At 33.1% G+C, this 21375-nt stretch overlaps 1 pseudogene; it reads right to left on the bottom strand.

Annotated features, from left to right (window-relative positions):
- Positions 1 to 2530: 2530 nt before the first annotated feature.
- Positions 2531 to 21375, bottom strand: part of LOC120130142 — a 41477-nt pseudogene continuing 22632 nt past the window's right edge.

The following is a 21375-nucleotide window of genomic DNA, read 5'->3' as shown; positions in this document are numbered from 1 at the left end:
TGCTATAACCTCGAGCACAATCACAAGGAATGTTACAGAAGATGGGGTGGACTGATTTCACAAGGAATATTTATTTGAGCTTATTATTTTAAAGAATCATTCTTGATTCATTGAATATAGATAATTGTTTGATTTGACATTCAACAATGAAGTTTATTTTTTTATTTGGTTATTGTTTCAAAAGTTGATAATATTGTTTATCAAATTTGAAGTTTGTCTACTTCAATTTAGAATTTTGTTTTAATTCAAATGCAAAAATGAACAAATATTTTAATTTTTTTAGAACTATCACAATTTTTTTTTAATTTCTCTAAATGGCATAGCACTTTGTAAATAACAAACAATTTATAATTCAGAGCAAGCCAGATTCATCTTGCTTCATTTGAATCAAAGCACTTCAATATCTATATAGGCATTTAACTTTCAATTTGTAAGTTTTTTATTAACAATGGAAGGATATAGACCAAGTATAACTTTCAAGTGAATTTTTTACTTATAATGACTTTTGAATTTTTCGAAACCTCCATCACCATCATTATTACTGAATTCAAAGTCATCTTCAATGTTGGAAACAAAACAATGAAGTTAAAAAATTTCTACTAAGAACGACAAAAATTGATTAATTATAGATCTTAATATCTGAAAAATAGAATATCAGTTCATTTTATATCATATACAGTCTTTATAAGTTAAAAATTCACTTGACAGAAAAAACATTATGATAATATGAAAATTGAAATGAAACCCACTTTTATATGCATTTGGATGACATTATTCAGAAGTTATATTCTCTCAAAAGCATACCTAAAGATGAAAAGAAATAAAACTATTTCAAACCTCTTATGCTCTGCATCCCATCCTTTCATCCCATGTTTCATTTCTATAGCATCCATTTTTTTCATGTAGAATTCAAATGAAGCAATCAAATAACTTCAACCAACTCCGTACTCAGACCACAATGTTTTGAGCTAAGTGCCCACTCCACAATCACATTTCGGAAACTTCGTTCCTGTGTTCATTTTGTGTGGTTCTCCTTTTTCTTTTTTCGGTGTGTGATTTCTCTCTAAAAATAAGAAGATGAAGTTTGGGGATTTTAAGATAACTGGAATTATATATTTTTTATTTTCCATAGATATCTGACATGGAAAATAGATATTATCAAAATATAATTTTATTATATCCTAATCAGCAAGTTAACGATCAACTTAGATGGTCCTTAAATATTTAATGAAAAAGAACCAATTTGAAACATACAGAATAGTCTAATAATCATTTAGTAAATTTTAATAGTTAAGGGACTTAATAAATCAATATCTTATAGTCTAGAGATCATTTATGTTCTTTACCCTAAAAGTTATTGATTTTTTTACATTTATATAGTTTAAATTTGAGTCAATTCATTAAATTAAAAAGACATAATATCAAAATTAACACCCAAATTTATTAAAATAGTCCTTTTGGCTTATATTCCTTTTTTTGGAGTATTTTGACTCCAAACATTTCCTTTCGGAGTAAAAAGGTCCCTCTATACATGGAAATCATTAGTTAATAAACAATTATTGTTCTAAAATATTGACATCTTTATCCTAAAATAAAACGTTGAGGGCTAAAATGCTCTTGAAAAAAAAAGAACCAAAGTGAGTAATCAAACATTAGGAACCTTTTTACCTTTTTTTATTGGACGTTTTTATCTTAAAATAAAATGTTGGGGGACAAAAATTCTTCAAAAAAAATAGTGGAAAAAATAACTATTTTAGTTAAATATTATGACTAATTTTAGCATCATGCTAATTAAAAACTATTGCGTTCAGTTTTTTAAATTTTGCAAAGTGTTTTTGGAAAAAAAAATAAAACTAACTTTTTTATTATTTTTTCTCTAATTTCATTACCATAGAAAATAAAAACCAAAAGAAGTTCATTTTTTTAAAACCAAATGCAACATTTTCTTTTCTAACACCTTTAATCTCTGTATATTACGTAAATAATACAAAAGGTTTTTAGAGGTTTCCACCATACACGATGTCTGAACTAATTCTATTTTAATTGTTTGAATGTATTAAAAGTTCTTAAACATTTAGGTTCTATAATGATCAAACGTATAGCTACATGTAAGAAAATTATTTTTTAATAGTAAGGGGATTACAATGTAGTATTTGTTCATAACTTTTCTAACCAATTAACAATATGTATTCATCATGAAGACGTAAATGCTCGAACCCAAGACCTCTAGAAAGGATAATATTTTTCTTTATCAGTGAGACCACTTTGATAAGTTTAGAGGTGAGAAAATTATATGCCTTTACAATGAAGCAATTGTAAATGATTTGCTTATTTGATCTTGTGCATATTAATGTAAGTAATACTTGTTTTGTTTCTTATCATGCACCTATGTGCATTTGAAAAGTAGAGCCTAGAAGTTTGACATAATTTGACGATTAAAACAGACACTTTGTAAAATTGTATGATTATTCTTGTGCATTTATTTCTGAAACTCAAGAGTACACCTTCAACGTTTAAGTAACAGAAATGTTTAAGACTCATTAGATGTGGTCGCATCATCCTTATGCTTGATCATACCGGAATCCACAAGAATTAGAATCTCTGCAGCAAGCCACGAAGCAAGCCACAAACAAAGTGCATGTGCTATGCCGAACCTAGCACTGCACCACATCATCAGGAAAGAAGAAACCATTGAGCAACAATTAGAGTCTAAACAATTTGATTAATTGCAAAACGATTATAACACCAATTATCCTTTGATTATGGGTCAATCCCAGTTGAGCCATTAACAAATATTGAGCAGTCCGATCCTTGAACTTCAATTTCTCGTTGACCTATTAATAAGTTAAAGTGTGTGGTGAAACATACTGAACCCAACTAGACAACACCAGAAAAGAGGACACTAATCACCAATGCTGCATAAAACTATCGTAACCGTCCTTCGGGTGGGTCTGGAATTGGGCTTCGACTTAAATAGAACATACATGAGCCGCCACCGATCATTTAAAAAATAATTAGATTGTCTGGAAACCTCAATTTATCATCTTAACTGATCTGCGTTTTACCAAAAATATGTCGGGTCCGGGAGTCAGTTACAGTCAAGGAAGATTAGCACCCTTGTATTGCCCTTTCGGTACCAATTTAATTTCTCGGTTGTCATAATTGCGAAAATTACATGTTAAATTAAAATTTAAATATTCAATTCAAATCACTTACCTTTGATCGATGTTAAATTCATCCTAAAAAACAAAGCCAGATGAAAGTTTAATAAAAATAAAATAAAATTATGAAAAGGATATTTTTAAAAAAAGGTTAAGATTATGGCCTACATAAAAGTAAAATTCAAAGGCTAAATTGGAAAATGTGAGGAATTGAAGATCAAATTAAAGTTATCGGGGGGCTGCAATGAAAGAAATAGAAGTTAAGTATCCAATTTGCAATAATATAAAGATATAAATGAGAATTAAATTGAATAAATTTAAAATTCGGAGGTAAAATTACACATGGTGACCAAAATGAATTACGCATCAAAATATCAGGGACTGCGAAATTAATTTAACTATTAGCTAATTACAGCCTAGTTCTTCAATTATAAATACCCCTAAAACTAAAAAAAATCATGTTTACCCATTCCACAAAAAAATCCCTCAAAAATCTCTCAACTCTCTCCCTTATCCCCCATCCGGCTGAATGGTCGGCCACCATCCTAGCCTCTCACTGCTATTCAGACCATTGCTCTGGCCACTGCCCCCCAGTGGCCGAAAAAAATCAAACCACCCTAAAATAATCCCTTCAATCTAATGAACCCAAAACTGAAACCCAAATGTTCAAATAATGCCCTCTCTGTCGTAGATATGAGAAAATAGCTTCGATATTTACCTTTTTTCGACAAGATCTGACGATTTCTGGCATTTGTTGGTTTCCTCGCGATTGTGTTCTTCTCCGCCTAGTAGCCTTCGACGAAAAGTTTAAATTTTGTGATGGTTTTTTGTATATTCAAAACGTATTTTTCCTTGTTGCCTTGCTTGGTTTGCTTCAATTTTCTACGTATTTTTCTTGTATTTTTCAGCATCTTGGTGGGGGTATTTATACCCTCTCGGCCGATAGTCATTTCGAACATCCCAGGAAGGGCCAGTCACGTTCGACGTTCATGGCACGCCTTTTCATTTGTGGAATACTTATTCTCTGATTTTACTTCGGGGTTTATGGAACATTTTAGCTTGATTTTGTGAAATTTCTGGCTTAAGGTACCAAGAATCTCGGTCGGTGGATGTTTTTGCAGGCGCGTGACCTTCACGCGCCATTGAATGGTGACCACCACCCTCCTAGTGTAATCTGGACCGTTAGATCACATGACTAGATCTAACGACCATAATGCGAATGCGTTTTGGTATATGTTTGTTTTAGGGTTTTGTGACCCTAACCACCCTTGATCTGGGTCATTGATCCTAGCTTGATCTCATAGCCGAAGATGTGCGGCGCCTTAGCTTATTACAAAACCCCAGGTTTATTGGGCTTGTCGGGTTGACTTGCTGGGTCAGGCTTGCCCACCCAGTTGGGTTCCTTGCTAGGCCTCTTGGACTTTTGGGCCTAAAATAAAAAGAAAAATAAAGAATAAGAAATAAAGAATAAACAAAATAAATAAAATAAATATAATGTAACTAAAATAATTAAACTATATAATATAAAATGTGTTTTCTAAAAATTATATGTTTCAAAAATGGTTTTTAAAAATTATATATTATATGTTTTCAAAATGTTTTAAAAACTATATATTATATATATTTTCAAAAAAAATTCGAAGCTGTATATTATAAATGTTATTTATATACTAAATAAAACCCTAGATGAAAATGAGTGACTACAACTGCCATTCTTTGCCCATTATCGTGCAACGAAATTAAGGCAAAGACAAAAAGACACGAGTTTTCATTCGGTGCATATGGGCTTGAAAACAAGCATGTTCCTGTGAGAGTTGTTGACTTCTGAGTTTGAAATAAAACGTAATGTTGTCATTGAATCTTTATCAACTACCCTCTGCTGTGGATTTGAGATTCGAAAAAGGATGGCTCTCTGTTATTGAGTCGTACTGTGGGTGACTCTTTTGTCATAAAGTTGAGTCAATCTTGAGAGGTCTTTGAACATGATATCCATCGTTTTGAAGTTGAAAACGTAGTTCAAAATTTGAATCGAAAGGTGGCTTCTTGTTGCCAAACCATAGTCAACCTTCATCTTCTTCTCGGCTTAAATACCTAGGTGTGAAAATTCTACCGAAAAGTAGTTCCTTACTGCTACTATATGGTTGATATGCCTTCAAGCTGAATGGAATCAAACTCGAAAGTTTCAGTTGACAGATAACCCTTCTCTCTTTGAGCTATGCTGTAATTAGGCTAGAAGATAGCTCATTGTTGTTTCGGATGACTCTGTGGTCGTGTAGTCAAGTTGATTTATTGGATACGATATCCCACATCGTGAAGTTGAAATCATGGGTGATTCCTTCGTCGTTAAGTTGAGTTCAGATTGGTTTTGAGTTGAATATCTTCATTGTGAAGTTGAAATCCAATCTTGTGTAAGTTGTATCGTTTTGAGTTCAATATCTTTCGCTGTGAAGTTGAAATTGACTCTGACAAGAATCTGCAAAACTATGCATATATGCGATGCTATGGATGTAATGCTCTTATGTGTGCCTAAAATGCATATGTGAAATATGTTATTTTAGGATTTAGAGATAAATCTCAATCTCTTGTTGTCAGTCTTGATGACTTTTGATTCTAGAATCTTGAATTTCTGATTCTTTATCTTGGATTCTTCAACATGCATAAATCCAATGTACATTCTGTGAACTTGCAAAAAGAAGGTTTATTTCTATTTTTTTAGTTAAGCAATGCGTTTCAACGAACTAGAACCCATCATCTCGAGTGCATAAGCCTTGATCAGATTCCGAACATCTGTACCTTTCAGAAAATCTTTGTACAGTAATATGCAATTATCTTTTCAAAAGTGAATAAATCATTTTTATTTAAGTTCAATCGAAGATGTCTGAAGGGAGTTGATTTAGAAAAATGATCATATTTACTTATAAGGAAAAAAAGAAACAAAGAATACATGACAAACATTCTAGAAAGTCAATACATAAAGAGATATAAATAGATGCCTTAGATCTCAATAATGCAGGAGCTTTTGAACTGATACACCGTTAGATGACTTTTGAGTACAACCTTTGTCAAAGGAACTTCAAAGATGAGACAATGTTCGGGAGAGTGCAACATTTCTCCTAATCGTTAAGTCTACTGAAGATTTGGATGTCGTGATGCTTTACTGTCTTGATCCGGGACCTTTCCTGAATCATTATCCAAATTACCCTTTCGGGCTTTCAACTCGGATCCATCCTTGGTTTCAAGACGCCTTTTGCGGGTTTTTATCTTGGACCTACCTTATTTTTCTTTTTTTTTTCTTTTTTTTCAATTTAGGGTGCCCTTTTGGGTTTTCACCCTAAACACTTTTTTCCTTCTTTTTTTCATTTTTTTTGCTTCCACTTAGGCGCCCTCTTGGGTTTTCATACTAAGCGAAGTATTTTTTACTGCATACAAATTAACGGGATTAGGTAGTTCCGACCCGTCCATCTCAATCAAGATTAGTGCTCCTCCGGAGAAGGCCTTTTTAACGACATAAGGCCCTTCCCAATTTGGCATCCATTTTCCTCTGAAGTCTTTTTGAATTGGCCAAATCCTCTTTAGCACAAGATCTCCATCGTGGAATACTCGTGGGTGCACCTTCTTATTATGTGCTTGAATAATCCGTTTTGGTAGATTTGACCATGATGAATGGCTTTCAACCTCTTTTCTTATATTAGGTTTAGTTGATCATATCGAGTTTGTACCTAGTCTGCATCATCTAGTCTAACTTTCGACAAGACCCTTAGCGATGGAATCTCCATCTCAATGGGCAATATTGCCTTTATCCCATATATTAATGCAAATGTGGTTTCCCCAGTCGAAGTTCGTACAAAGTTCGATAAGCAAACAAAGCAAATGGCAATTTCTCGTGCCAATCCTTGTATTTCTTAGTTGTTTTCTCCAATATTATCTTAATGTTCTTGTTTGCTGCTTCTACTGCTCCATTCATCTTCGGTCTATAAGCAGTCGAGGTGTGATGCTATATGTTAAATTGTTCATAACTAGCGTCTATCATCTTATTGTTCAGGTTCATATCAATATCGGTAATGATTCTTTCGGTAAACCATACCGACATATGATCTTTTTTTTTCAAGAACTTGCAAATAGTGGACTGGGTAATAGTGGCATATGATGCAGCTTCCACCCATTTGGTAAAATAGTCAATTGTTATAAGAATGAATCAATGACCATTTGAAGCTTTTGAATGGATTTGTCCAATGACATCCATTCCTCAAATAGAAAAAGGCCACGATGTCGTCATCACATGAAGAGGGTGAGGCAGAACATTGATTTTATCCCCATAGATTTGGCACTTATGTAATCTTCTAACATATTTGATGTAGTTGCGTTCTAATGTGGTCCCGAAATATCCACATCTCATAATTTGTCTTGACATCATATGTCATTTGCATGAGTTCCACAAACTCCATCATGTACTTCTTTCAGTATCATCTTTGCTTCTTCTGCATCTAGACATCTTAACAAGACTTGATCATGGCTCATCTTGTATAAGACTTCCCTATCAAGAACATATCTGACTGTCATCCTTCTGATTGTTCTTTTATCCATTTCGGTGGCTTCTTCTAGATAGCTTTGGTTTTAATGTATTGTAGAAATCGTGGTACCAAGGCTTAGTGTCTTTTACTTATTCAATTTTGTAACAATGAGTTGGATATTCATATGACTGCATGTCAATTGGCATCATGTCATAATTTCCACTAGCCTTGAATGCTACTGCCAAGGTAGCTAAGGCATCGACCATTTAATTCTCTTCTTTAGGCACGTAATGGAAAGTGACTTCATCAAACTCTTCGAGCAGATCTAATATAAGCTTTTGGTATTCCACCAGCTTTACATTTTTTGTCTCCCATTCTCCTCGAAACTGATAGATCACTAAGTTCGAATCTCTATATATCTATAGGGTCTTTATATTCTGTCAAATAGCAGCTCAAATCCCCAAAACACAAGCTTCATATTTTGCCATTTTGTTAGTGCAATCAAAGTTCAATATGCTAATAAATGAGTAGTGATTTCCTTCACGTGACACCAATATCCCCAATGTCGTGTTCTAATTCATTTGATGCACCATCAAAGTGCATTTTCCACGAATCACATGTAGAATTACTTGCTTCTTCTAGAGATATGGCCATCAAGTCTTCGTTTGGGAAGTCAAAGTCATTGGCTCGTAATTTTTATACTCTCTGCTTGCCAAAAGGTCAGATATGGCACTTCCTTTTATAGCTTTCTGGCTCATGTATTCGATGTCAAATTTAGATAATAGCATATGCCATCTGGCTAACCTTCCGGAGAGAGCATGCACACCCATCATGTACTTTAGTGGATCCAACTTGGAAATCAATCAAGTGGTGTACAACTTGTATTGTCTGAGTCTATGTGTAGCCCAGACCAAAGCGTAGTAAACTTTTTCAATGGCTGAATATCTAACTTCGTAATCAGTGAACTTCTTGCTCAGGTAGTAAATGGTTCTTTCCTTTCTTCCTTCGAAACTCATCATGTTGGCCCAAGTTATATCCCATTTAATTCTCAAAGATGGAAAAATACAGGAATAAAGGTTTGCCCGAGATAGGAGACATTAAAACCAGAGCGCGAGATAAATACTCTTTTATTCTCTCGAATGCATTCTGGCAGTCCTCATCCCATATTTCAGAGCTATTTTTTTCTAAGAATGTTGAAATTTGGGTCACACTTGTCGGTTAACGGAGATATGAATTGTGCTATATAATTCAATCTACCCAAGAAACCTCTAACTTCCTTTTGTATTTGTGGGGGAGGTAAATTCTGGATGGCATTGACTTTATCCGGATCAACTTCGATGTCTTTCCTACTAACAACGAAGCCTAAAAAATTTCCAGATGTTACTCCAAAAGTACACTTTCTGGGATTCAGTCTCAATTGGAACTTTCTTAATCTTTGGAAGAGCTTTCTCAGATTCTTGACGTGTTCATTTTCGGTTTTTACCTTGACAATAATGTCGTCAACATAAACTTCAATTTCATTGTGCATCATGTCATGAAACAAGGTCACCATAACTCTGTAACACCCATTTCCAGTATATGTTTTCGTACACAAGTCATAGGTGTCACATGACTTTTAAAAAACATTCACCCATTTATAAAACCTATAAAATTTTGTTTCGAAAATTAAAACTGAAACCTTTTAGTACAACAATAAAAAAGTCGTTGAAACATATTACCAAAGTTATCGATTTAAATACATTCGAAAGCATTTTTCTTAATTTCGATTACATGCCAGAAATTTTCAAAATAAACTTGATTGTTCCACTGTTACTGATGACAGTCAACCTTAGATTGATGATAGCTGCCGCTACTGTTGCACTCCTTACTCGGCTAGTCTCTGCTTTTACCTACGAGTGAAATCAACAAACATTAAGTATTTACTTAATGAGACATAATATTATAAAGAAACTGCAATTTATACATAAGTATCTTATAGCTATTTAATGCTGAATTAAATCGCATACTTTATAAGAATCATATAAATCTTTCTCAGTTAAACCAGATTTCTTCCATATAATCATCGAAATTATTCTTAGTAAGACCAGCATACCCATCCCTCTGTATATTTTTCCAATTATTCTTTATTTTCCCTATGTACATTAAGTGAGAAAGTAATGTACATGTATTACACCAAAGTGCCAAATGATCCTTTATCTTTTAAAATCAGCATGAGTGGCACCTTATATACCGTTAATACACCGTTAATACACCGTTATGTATTTTCATTTATGGCATCTTTTAATGCCAATTTTGCACTGTTATACATTTAGCCCTTCATCTAGAGCATTTAACCTTTCATCTAACTGGAATGATTGGCACCTTTCTGCCATATGCACAGCTAGGCTTTTAGTCTTTTACTCAAACGCATTTAACCTTGCATCTAACTAGCATGATTGACACCTTTCTGTTAAATGTACAGCTAGGCCATTAATCTTTTACTCAAAGTTATTTAACTTTTCATCTAACTGGCATAATTGACACCTTTCTGTTAAATGCACAGCTAGGCCATTAATCTTTTACTCAAAGGTATTTAACCTTTCATCTAACTAGTATAATTGACACCTTTCCGTCAAATGCAAAGCTAGGCCATTAATATTTTACTCAAAGGTATTTAACCTTTAATCTAATTGTCATAATTGACATTTCTGTCAAATGAACAACTAGGCCATTAATCTTTTAATCAAAGGTATTTAACCTTTAATCTAACTGGCATAATTGACAAATTTCTGCAAAATGCACAACTAGGCTTTTAGTCTTTTACTTTAGAACAAGTTCTACTCTAATTGTTATTTATAATATCACTTAACTATTTAATTTCATTACAAATTCTATAGTTTGCACCCGTATTGCCAATACGGTAATCCACAACTTATGATGAATTATGTGGGTTGCACACATAGTGCCCATACAGAAATTCATAAACTTATTATGAATTTCTTAGTTTTACACACAAAGTGTCATTTGGTAATCATATATATATATTAAGAAACACGCATCTATGACTATCATAACATAGAAATACATAATAAATGCACTCACCTGGCCTGCCTCACTATTATATCCAATATGCAAATCCAACTACTCAGTAACTTTATCTTTGCCTTTCGGTTTGCTTGACTATGGAGCTTGATTACGATCTACACAAGCACCGATTTAGTACACATTCTATACAAATGTTAGTATATTCTCTAACATTTATACTTTAAAAATACTCAAAAGTACTATTATTTTAAATTTCTATAACAATTTTAGCCTATCTTAAAATTCCTGGCTCAATAGTATCGATACCCATACCAGGGTATCGATACTTCTATACTATGGTATCGATACCCCTTTCTGTATCAATACCATTTCTACATTTTGAAATCCGTGGTATCAATACTTTGTTTGTAGTATCGATACCCCATTAATATCGATACTCATTGCACCAGTACGGATATTGTTCATCATATTTCTACCAATTTAAACCTATAGTATCGGTATGCTCTATTAGTACTGATACCCTTACCCATATTTTCCATTTTCAGCTCGATTTTTACCCAATTTTGGTCAAATTCCCTTAATTTAACCTCCAACATTACTATTATACTCATCCTTACTTATCTCAACGTACTTTCCTTCATTTAGCTTCTTAAAACATCTAAAATCTCCCAAGAACATTTTCAACTAAGAATTATACCACTTTTTCTAACATTTTCTTAATCCCATCCAATGCTTCTAATCTCTTATTTACTTCTTTTACAAATCAAATATGTAGTAAACATCAATAAAAATTCATATTCTAACATATAATTCAAAAACCCATTTTCTTAAATCTCAATTTTTTCTTACATCTCTTAGTTTTAATCTTATTCCATCCTTCCTTAACCCTCTATGATGCTTAATGTTTAAAAAATAACCCAAAAACAAAAGGAAAAACTTGCCATATTAAACCTTACCTTTGGATATGGACGAGAGCCTTACACGGGAAAGAAAAACAAGAAGAGATAATTTAGTCTTTTTTCCCGTTCCCCTTTTGCCTATACTTTAATACCCCCTACAAATGAATTTTAAATTCATTTCCCCTTAAAGGACCAAAATACCCTTTGTAATCATCTATTATTACAAATTAGTCTAAAACACTATTCCAAATTATTTTCTCATCTTTTATTATTTATTCAAATAAATCCTCAAATTTTAAATCTTTTCACTAATGTCACTAACCCGATATTTGGGGTATTACAATTCTCTCCTTAAGAAAATTCTTCCTTGAATTTAAAGACTTTATGCTTTTACCACAACACTTAAACTAGTGGAATCATTTTGTTACGTGTTTTCTTGATTTCTCGAGCCTTATCCATATTGGTACTTTTCATAATTCAAATCTGATCAATAATTAATAAGCAATAACACAAAAAAACATTTTAGGTCTTGTCCGTTTCGGGAGGCAAAAGCTAACTGATCAAATTTCATTAGGTTGAAAAATTCTCGACTCAGTCCAAATCGCAATACTTCCTTCCAAGGTGATACTTTCAAAAAAACTTTATCACCTTCTTGATATTAAATCTCTTTTCTCTTATATAAAGCTTCATATACAACCATTTTGATGATCGATTAAAAACTGTATTGCAAGCAAATTCTTCTAAAAGAAAATATTTTTGCCATGATCCCTTTTCCATTCATGAATCGAGATTGATTGAGACAATCTAGAAAATACTCGATGTTCAACTTTTCCTCTAATAGTACTTTAGACATTTTGCTAAAATTTTTATGATGGTTATTTTCAAACCAGGCCACCCAACCGACTCTTTAAATCTTGGTACCACTTGTTTCACCTGAATGCATAATCATGGAATTAATGCCTCAAAAAGAATATCTTTCTAAATTCTTAATCATCAGGAATACAAAGTATCCCACGATAATATGAACATCCATCAAGCCTGACCTCAAAAGTCCTTAATTTTTTCATTTTCTACTTATAAACTTCTTATCAAGAAATTTTCGTCTTTTCTTTATAATTCTCTTATCATATCTAATAAAAACATCGACTTCATATTTAATTTATCCCACAGTGCCATTTTCATTCAACACTAATCACCCGTCCATAGCTCGCAAAACTGCAAAAGGTTTTTGACCAAGTACCTCTGCAACAACATTGGCCTTTCTTGGAAGATAATCAATGATCACTTTATAATCCTTTAAAGATTATGTCCATCTTTTCTGTCTCAGGTTCAACTCTCTTTAATTTCACAAGTACTTTAAGCTTTTGTAATTAGCACAACTATAGTATCACTCACCATATAGATAATGGCGTCAAATCTTTTAAAGCAAACTTGACTGTTGCTAACTCTAAATCATGCGTAGGGTAATTTCTTTTTTGCGTCTTTAACTTTATCGAGGCATATACAAAACCTTACCTTTTTGCATAAGCACGCTTCTTAAGCCATTGGGATATACATTAGTAAAAACCACATAATCCTTATCCTACTCAAGTTGTATAAACACTGGTGTCTCTATTAAAATCCTCTTTTTCATTTCAAACTCTCTTGACCCTTCTCCATTCTACAAAAGGCATATTTTTCTTTAAAAACTTGGTTAATAGCAAAGCTAACGTCGAAAAGTTCTTCACTAACCTTCAACAATAACCAGCAAGCCCCAAAGAAATCTGAACTTCATGATCATTCTTTGAAAGTTTCCAATTTTCTAAAACATGAGTTTCTCTTAGGATCTACTGTTATACTTTATGCTTAAACAACCTTACCAAAGAAAGCCATCTTTGCTAACCAGAATTTCACCTTGTAATAGTCTAGCAAACAAGTTCTTCTCTCGAAGAATCTTATTTAACTGTCAAAATATATGGATAACCTCATAGATTTATCTTTCTTTTCGCTAATAACACAATTACTTCCCAAGATGAAATACACGGGCTGATAAAACTTTGATCAATCAACTGTTATAATCGAGCCCCTAATTCTCTTAACTCTCTTAAATCATTTGATACTAAATCATATAAGCATGCTCAATACCTTAATTACCATCAACCTTAAATAACTCTTCTCGATCTGGAGGTAACTCAATAAATTTACCTAAAAAGACATCTATAAATTCCTAAATTTTGTGAAATTATCAAATAATTCTACTTTAATTATTTGAGTATCTATCACATTAGCCATAAAAGTTATATGTGTGTGTGTGTGTGTGTGTGTGTTTCTGAAATCATTTCTTCACAATCATTATCGATATCACCTTGAGATATGATTTTACTTTCTCTCCAAAAACTATAATTTCCATATCCTCTACATCTTTCTGAACTAATCGTCTATGGAGACAAACAACCTATACCCGATATGATCTTAACTCCCCAATTGATAATTCCATCAGATTCACTAGGAGCATAGCCCATGAAATCTTTATTAAATGTTTACTACTTGTTCAACTTTCACTTGTACCATGACCCACTAGGGTTTACCGTTATCATCTTACTCGATATTGAGTTGAATAGAATACTTTCATTTTAAAATCTTTCATTTTCTTCTTCAGCTAATCCATGTAACTTTTCTGGATCCATTTAAAATATTCTCTAGCATTTGAAACATATTATATATCAACTATTAAAGTCTACTTATCTAAATCATTTGATAAGAAGACTTAAAAACTTTGTAGCAATAACCTAACAACAGTTAATGCTAAACTTACACTAATAACCAAATTTACTCTTTTTCCTATCATTATGAACTTGACACTCTTCCAAGTTCTTGAGAATTAATCTTGATTTTTAATTAATAATACATTAAAGTATGAAATGGGTAGAAAATCCATTTTCACAAATTACCTTCTACAAGTAACTCTATTAGATCCATAAAACTTAACATTTATTCTTAAACAAACTCATAATCAGTTGATCCACTAATAACTCATCTTTATATAAACTTTTAGCGGTCAATGCATTTACCGCTTACTCATTTCCTCTTACTCAAATTAACAATATTTTAAACAATTTAGTGTTTCACTTAAATATTTCTAAATTATTTAAGCTTACCTGAAGAAACCTCAGAATCATCACTAAATTCATAAATCCCCTCTAGGTCCTTATCCGATTTAATTTCTCTTGGGTCGATTTTGATTTCAACATTCTTTTCAATATTATCTATTTTCTTACCTTTGTTCTTGGTTTTCAACATCTATTATGACATACACAATAATAACATTCAAGTTAATAAAGAGTGACATCAATCACATTCTAATTGACACCATATCGGTAACTTTGACAATCTTAATGGCATGTAATCATTTTTCTCAATTCAATTTAAACCCCGGTTTGGCCGATAATCGGCTAAACGTGTAACTCTGATACCAATAAATGTAACACCCATTTCCAGTATACGTTTTCGTAAACAAGTCATAGGTGTCACATGACTTTTAAAAAACATTTACCCATTTGTAAAACCTATAAATTTTTGTTTCGAAATTTAAAAACCGAAACCTTTTAGTACGACATTAAAAAAGTAGTTGAAACATATTACCAAAGTTACCGATTTAAATACATTCCAAAGCATTTTTCTTAATTTTGATTACATGCCAGAAATTTTCAAAATAAACTTGATTGTCCTACTGTTACTAATGAGATTCGACCATAGATTGATGATAGTTGTCGCTACTGCTGCACTCCTTACTCGGCTAGTCTCTGTTTTTACCTACACATGAAATCAATACACGTTAAGTATTTACTTTGTAAGACATAATATTATAAAGAAATTAAAATTTATACATAAATATCTCAAGCTATTTAACGCGGAATTAAATCACATACTTATAAGGATCATATAAATCCTTCTCAGTTAAACCAGATTTCTTCTATACAATCATCGAAATTATTCTTAGTAAGACCAGCATACCTATCCCTCTGTATATTTTTCCAATTATTCTTTATTTTCCCTATGTACATTAAGTGACAAAGTAAAGTACATGTATTACACCAAAGTGCCAAATGATCCTTTATCTTTTATAATCAGCATGAGTGGCACCTTATATACCGTTAATACACCGTTATCTATTTTCATTTGTGGCATCTTTTAATGCCAATTTTGCATTGTTATACATTTAGTCCTTCATCTAGAGCATTTAACCTTTCATCTAACTGGCATGATTGACACCTTTATGCCAAATGCACATCTAGGCTTTTAGTCTTTTACTAAAAGGCATTTAACCTTTCATCTAACTGGCATGATTGACACCTTTATACCAAATGCACAGCTAGGCTTTTAGTATTTTACTAAAAGGCATTTAACCTTTCATCTAACTGGCATGATTAACACATTTCTACCAAATGCACAACTAGACCATTAATCTTTTACTCAAAGGTTTTAACCTTTCATCTAACTGGCATAATTAACACCTTTATGTTAAATGTACAGCTAGGCCATTAATCTTTTACTCAAAGGTATTTATCCTTTCATCTAACTGGCATAATTGACACCTTTCTGTCAAATGTATATAAATTCCATTAATCTTTTACTGAAAGGTATTTAACCTTTCATCTAACTAGCATAATTGACACCTTTCTGTCAAATGCATAACTAGGACATTAATCTTTTACTCAAAGGTATTTAACTTTTCATTTAATTGGCATAATTGACACTTTTCTGCCAAATGCATAGCTACACTCTTAGTCTTTTACTTCAGAACAGTTCCTACTCTAATAATTATTCATAATATCACTTAACTATTTAGTTTCATTACAAATTCTATAGTTTGCACCCGTAGTTCCAATACAGTAATCTACAACTTACTATGAATTATGTGGGTTGCGCAAATAGAGCTCATATAAAAATTCATAAACTTATTAACAATTTCTTAGTTCTACACACAAAGTGCTATTTGGTAATCACCATACATATATTAAGCAACATGCATATATGACTATCATAACATATAGCTACATAATAATTGCACTCACCTGGCTTGTCTCGCTATTATATCCAATATGAAAATCCAACAACTCAACAACTTTATCTTTGCCTTTCGGTTTGCTTGACTCGGGATATTGATTACGATTTACACAAGCACCCATTTAGTACACATTCCAAACAAATGTAAGTATATTGTCTAACATTTATAATTTAATAATACTCAAAAGTACTATTATTTTTAATTTCTATAACAATTTCAGCCTACCTTAAAATTTCTGATTCAATAGTATCGGTACCCATACCAGGGTATCGATACTTCTATACTATGGTATCGATACCCCTTTCAATATCAATATTATTTCTACATTCTAAAATCCATGGTATCGATACTTTGTTTGTAGTATCGAAATCCCATCAGTATCGATACTTATTGCACCAGTACGGATACTGTTCATCACATTTCTACCCATTTAAACCTATAATATCAGTATTGCTTTATCAGTATCGATACCCTTACCCAATTTTCCATTTTTAGCTTTATTTTTACCCAATTTTGGTTAAATTCCCTTACTTTAACCTCCAACATTACTATTAAACTCTTTCTTACTTATCTCAACTAACTTTCCTTCATTTAGCTTCTTAAAACATCCAAAATCTCCCAAGAACATTTTCATCTAAGAATCATACTATTTTTTTCTAACATGTTCTTAATCTCATCCAATGTTTCTAATCTCTTATTTACTTCTTCGACATGTCAATATGCTAGTAAACATCAATAAAAAATCATATTCTAATATATCATTCAAAAACTATTTTCTTAAATCTTAATTATTTCTTCTATCTCTTAGTTTTAATCTTATTACATCCTTTCTTAACCTTCTATGATGCCCAATGTTTCAAAAATAACCCAAAAACAAAAGGAAAAACTTGCCATATGAAACCTTATCTTTGACTATGGAGGATAGCCTTACACGGGAAAGAAGAAGAAAAAGAGATAATTTAGTGTTTTCCCCTTTTCCCCCTTTTTCCTATACTTTAATTCCTCCTTCAAATTAATTTTAAATTTATTTCCCATTAAAGGACCAAAATGCCCTTTTTAATAATCTATTATTTCAAATTAATCTAAAACACTGTTCCAAATTATTTTCTCATCTTTTATCATTTATTCAAATAAATCCTCAAATTTTAAATCTTTTACTAATGTCACTGACCCGATATTTGGGGTATTACAAGGTCTTTGATACGTTACCCCAACATTCTTTAATTCGAAGGGTATCACCTTGTAGCAGAAAGTTCCCCATATTGTGACGAATATGGTCTTTTCCATATCATCAGAATGCATCTTAATCTGGTTATATCCTGAGAATCCATCCATGAATGAGAAAAAAATGTTCTCTGTTGTATTATCCACCAAAGTATCTATGTGCGGCAAGGGAAAATTATCTTTTGGGCTTGCTTTATTAAGGTATCAGTAGTCAAAACACATGCGTAGTTTCCCATCCTTCTTTGGTACTGGCACTATGTTAGCCACCCATTCTGGATACTTGGCCACCTGAAGGAAACCATCATCAAACTGCTTCTGGACTTCTTCTTTTATTTTAAGGAGCATTTCGGGTCTCATTCTCCTTAGGTTTTGTTTTACTGGTTTACATTTTGGTTTGATAGGTAGTTTGTGGACTACTATATCCATATCTAGCACATGCATGTCTTGATACGACCATGCAAACACATATTTGTATTCTTGAAGTAAGTCTATCAAGTTTTGTTTTGCTTCAACCGAAAGTATTATGTCGATTTTAACTTCATTCTTTTCCTCTTCTATGCCCAGATTCAAGACTTTAATTTTCTCTTCATGTGACAATATTTGTTTGTCTTCTCTTTCTACCATCCCTAACAATTCAGAAGGTAAGTTGCACTCTTCTTCATTATCACATTCATCAATGTCCCCAAGACAACTGAGTTGTTCAAAATCCACCTCCGGGTCAGAAACATCATTGCCTGCATCATTAATATCTTTGGACCTGAAAGGGGAAGGAGAAATTAAATGTGTATAGGTGAGAGGAAAATATCCCACACAGAATGAAAGAAAAGTCAAAAGGAAATGAAATGAAGTAGGAGGAAATGTCTTACAGGAAAGAAACTGTATCTTTTATTGAATGATAATAAAAAACCATTTATTCACCCTTACAAAAGGTCACCTATTTCCCTAGGTATCGATGAATAGGGAGAGTTTGAGTATAACTCTGAAAGAAATTTGAAAACCATAGGTATTTCTTCAACCGCCCAGTTGTTAAGCACGGACCCAGGTGGCAATGGGTGGATTCCGGATCTATCCTCATCTTCAGTATTCTCTGTGATTATGACATTAATACTCAAATATTTTAAAGTAACCTCAAATCTAGTAAGGTGGTCTCAAACACATATCCACCAAATCTAAATGTATCATAAAGGTGGGAAAACCATTGGTTCCCATTGAAATTCATTCTCGATCAATCTTGCCAACCTTCTTTCTCATCACTTCTTAATTTTCTTCATTTTCTGTTGGTGATTAAGCTGAAAGCCAAGCCCGAATTGGTCTAACATTGTTGTAGAAAAATGTGGTCAATCATTCCTTGTAAAAGACATCCAAATCTTTTTTTTACCTTGGGACTTCTTCCTAAAGTCTGCTTAATTTCCATTTTGGTGCATTCAGAGAGCATGGGTTTGGAAATCTTTCCTCTTTCATCCAAAAATGTGGCATTCACAAACTCCAGAGAATGGAACGAACACTCTACCTTCATCATTCACTTCTATGTAAGGGGCATCAGTGGTCACACTCGCCACTATATCTTCTCCAGCATTGTCAATTACAAGAGCCCTGCCAATGACAAACTTGACTTTTTGGTGTAGCGTAGATGGTACTGCTCCAGCTTGATGGATCCAAGGCCTTCCCAAAAGACAGTTGTAAGAAGGCATAATGTCCATCACCAAGAATTTGATGTTGTAAGTAATAGGTCTGGTCCAATGGTTAAAGGTACCTCAATCTTGACGATTACCTCCCTCTTGGTCCCGTCAAATGCTCAGACCACACTCTGGCATGCTCTCATATGGGAAGTATCCATTGGTATCCTTTTCAATGTAACCAAATGCATCACATTAAGGGCAGAACCATTGTCGATTAACACACTAGGTAAGGTGTGCCCCTTGCAATGAGTGGTGATGTGTAATGCGTTAGCTCGACCTCTTCCATCAGACGAAATCTCATCATCAGAAAATGAGATGATATTATCATCTTGGATGTTGTTAACCAGTCGATCCATTTTGTTGATTGGTATGTTGTGGCATAAATATCTTATTTAAGACCTTCAGAAGTGCTTTCATCTATGCCTTTGATCTTAGCAGCAGTACTAACATTGAAATACGTGCTGACAGGTTATGTAATTGTTCCACGATATTGTACTCACTGTGTTTATAAATTTCACGAATTCTATAGCTTCTTCTTACTTTATTGGCTCATTGCTTTCCAGTACATCCCCTTTGAATGGTTCAAGTGGTCTCTGGGGTGATTTAGCCTATTGGGAGTAGTATTTCCCCACGGTATGCCCCACCTCATTAACATTTTCCTTTAAAGTGTTTACCTGACATTCATATTTCCAAGACACTTTCTTATCGTCCTTGTAAGAAAAAGGTCTCGGTGCTACTACCACCACTTTGGCTTGCACTTTATCTGTTATCCTTACTTTATAGGTGATTACCAAAGGACGACCCCTGCCGTATCTGCTTTTGGATGAATCTTCAGTCGTACAAATATCATTTTTTTGGAGTGTCTTGGACTTTTTCATAGAATTCAAGCTCCTTCCTATCCATCATGAGATGGATCAAAGCTTTAAACTCTGAGAAATCTTGCACATCATGCCCTTATTCATTGTGATAACAACAGTTGTTACCAACTTTATATCTTGATGTATCAAAATGTGGTGTAAGAAATCATGCTTTCACCATCTATCTCCATACCCAAGCCAAATGATACTTTATTTCAGAAACACTAGTTTTAACATTCCTGCCTTTCTCTTTAGTGACTGCATTAATCCAGTGTCTTGATGATTAGGTAAAGGATTTTGTGCAACATTTGGTGCTCCCGAGTTTAAGTAGATTCAATTCTTATTGTGCATTCTTTGCACGATCCTCTTGAATGTGAGACAATTCTCAATATTTTGCCCAGGAACACCTCCATGATATTTGCAATAAGTGTTCTCATCATACCACTTGGGGTATGGGGGCTTCATAGGTTCCACCGGGTATGGTGACACTACATGAGTATTTTGTTGACACAGTTCTTTGTAAGTCATGGGAATAAGATTGAAATGTTCCCTTTCTCCTTCCTTTCTAGGTTCCCTTAAATCTTGTCTAGAAGTGCCTGACGGTACGGCTGCAGTTGATTTTGGGTTGGAGATTGTAATATCTTTGTTGTTGTAGGTGTTGATGTTGTTGACCTCTACATCCCTCTTCTTTATAGGAAGTTTCTTACTGGTCTCCCGTCCCTTGATATTGCCTTGCTTTATAGCCATTTCTATCATCTCCCCGACCATAACCAAGTCATAAAAATTTCCAGATGTGATTACAACCATGTACCCAAAGTAATGAGCCTTTAATGTTTGCACAAAGAGTTTCCTAGTTTCCTTCTCATCCAAAGGTTTATGAACTTGCACAGCTAAATCCCTTCATTTTTGTGCATATTGTCTGAAACTTTCGTTATGCTTCTTCTCCATATTTTGTAGTATAACTCGATCTGGT

Source organism: Hibiscus syriacus, unplaced genomic scaffold (assembly GCF_006381635.1).
Source record: "Hibiscus syriacus cultivar Baekdansim isolate YM2019G1 unplaced genomic scaffold, ASM638163v2 tig00110515_pilon, whole genome shotgun sequence".
Classification (NCBI taxonomy): domain Eukaryota; kingdom Viridiplantae; phylum Streptophyta; class Magnoliopsida; order Malvales; family Malvaceae; genus Hibiscus; species Hibiscus syriacus.
This window is presented reverse-complemented; position numbering and strand designations above follow the sequence as displayed.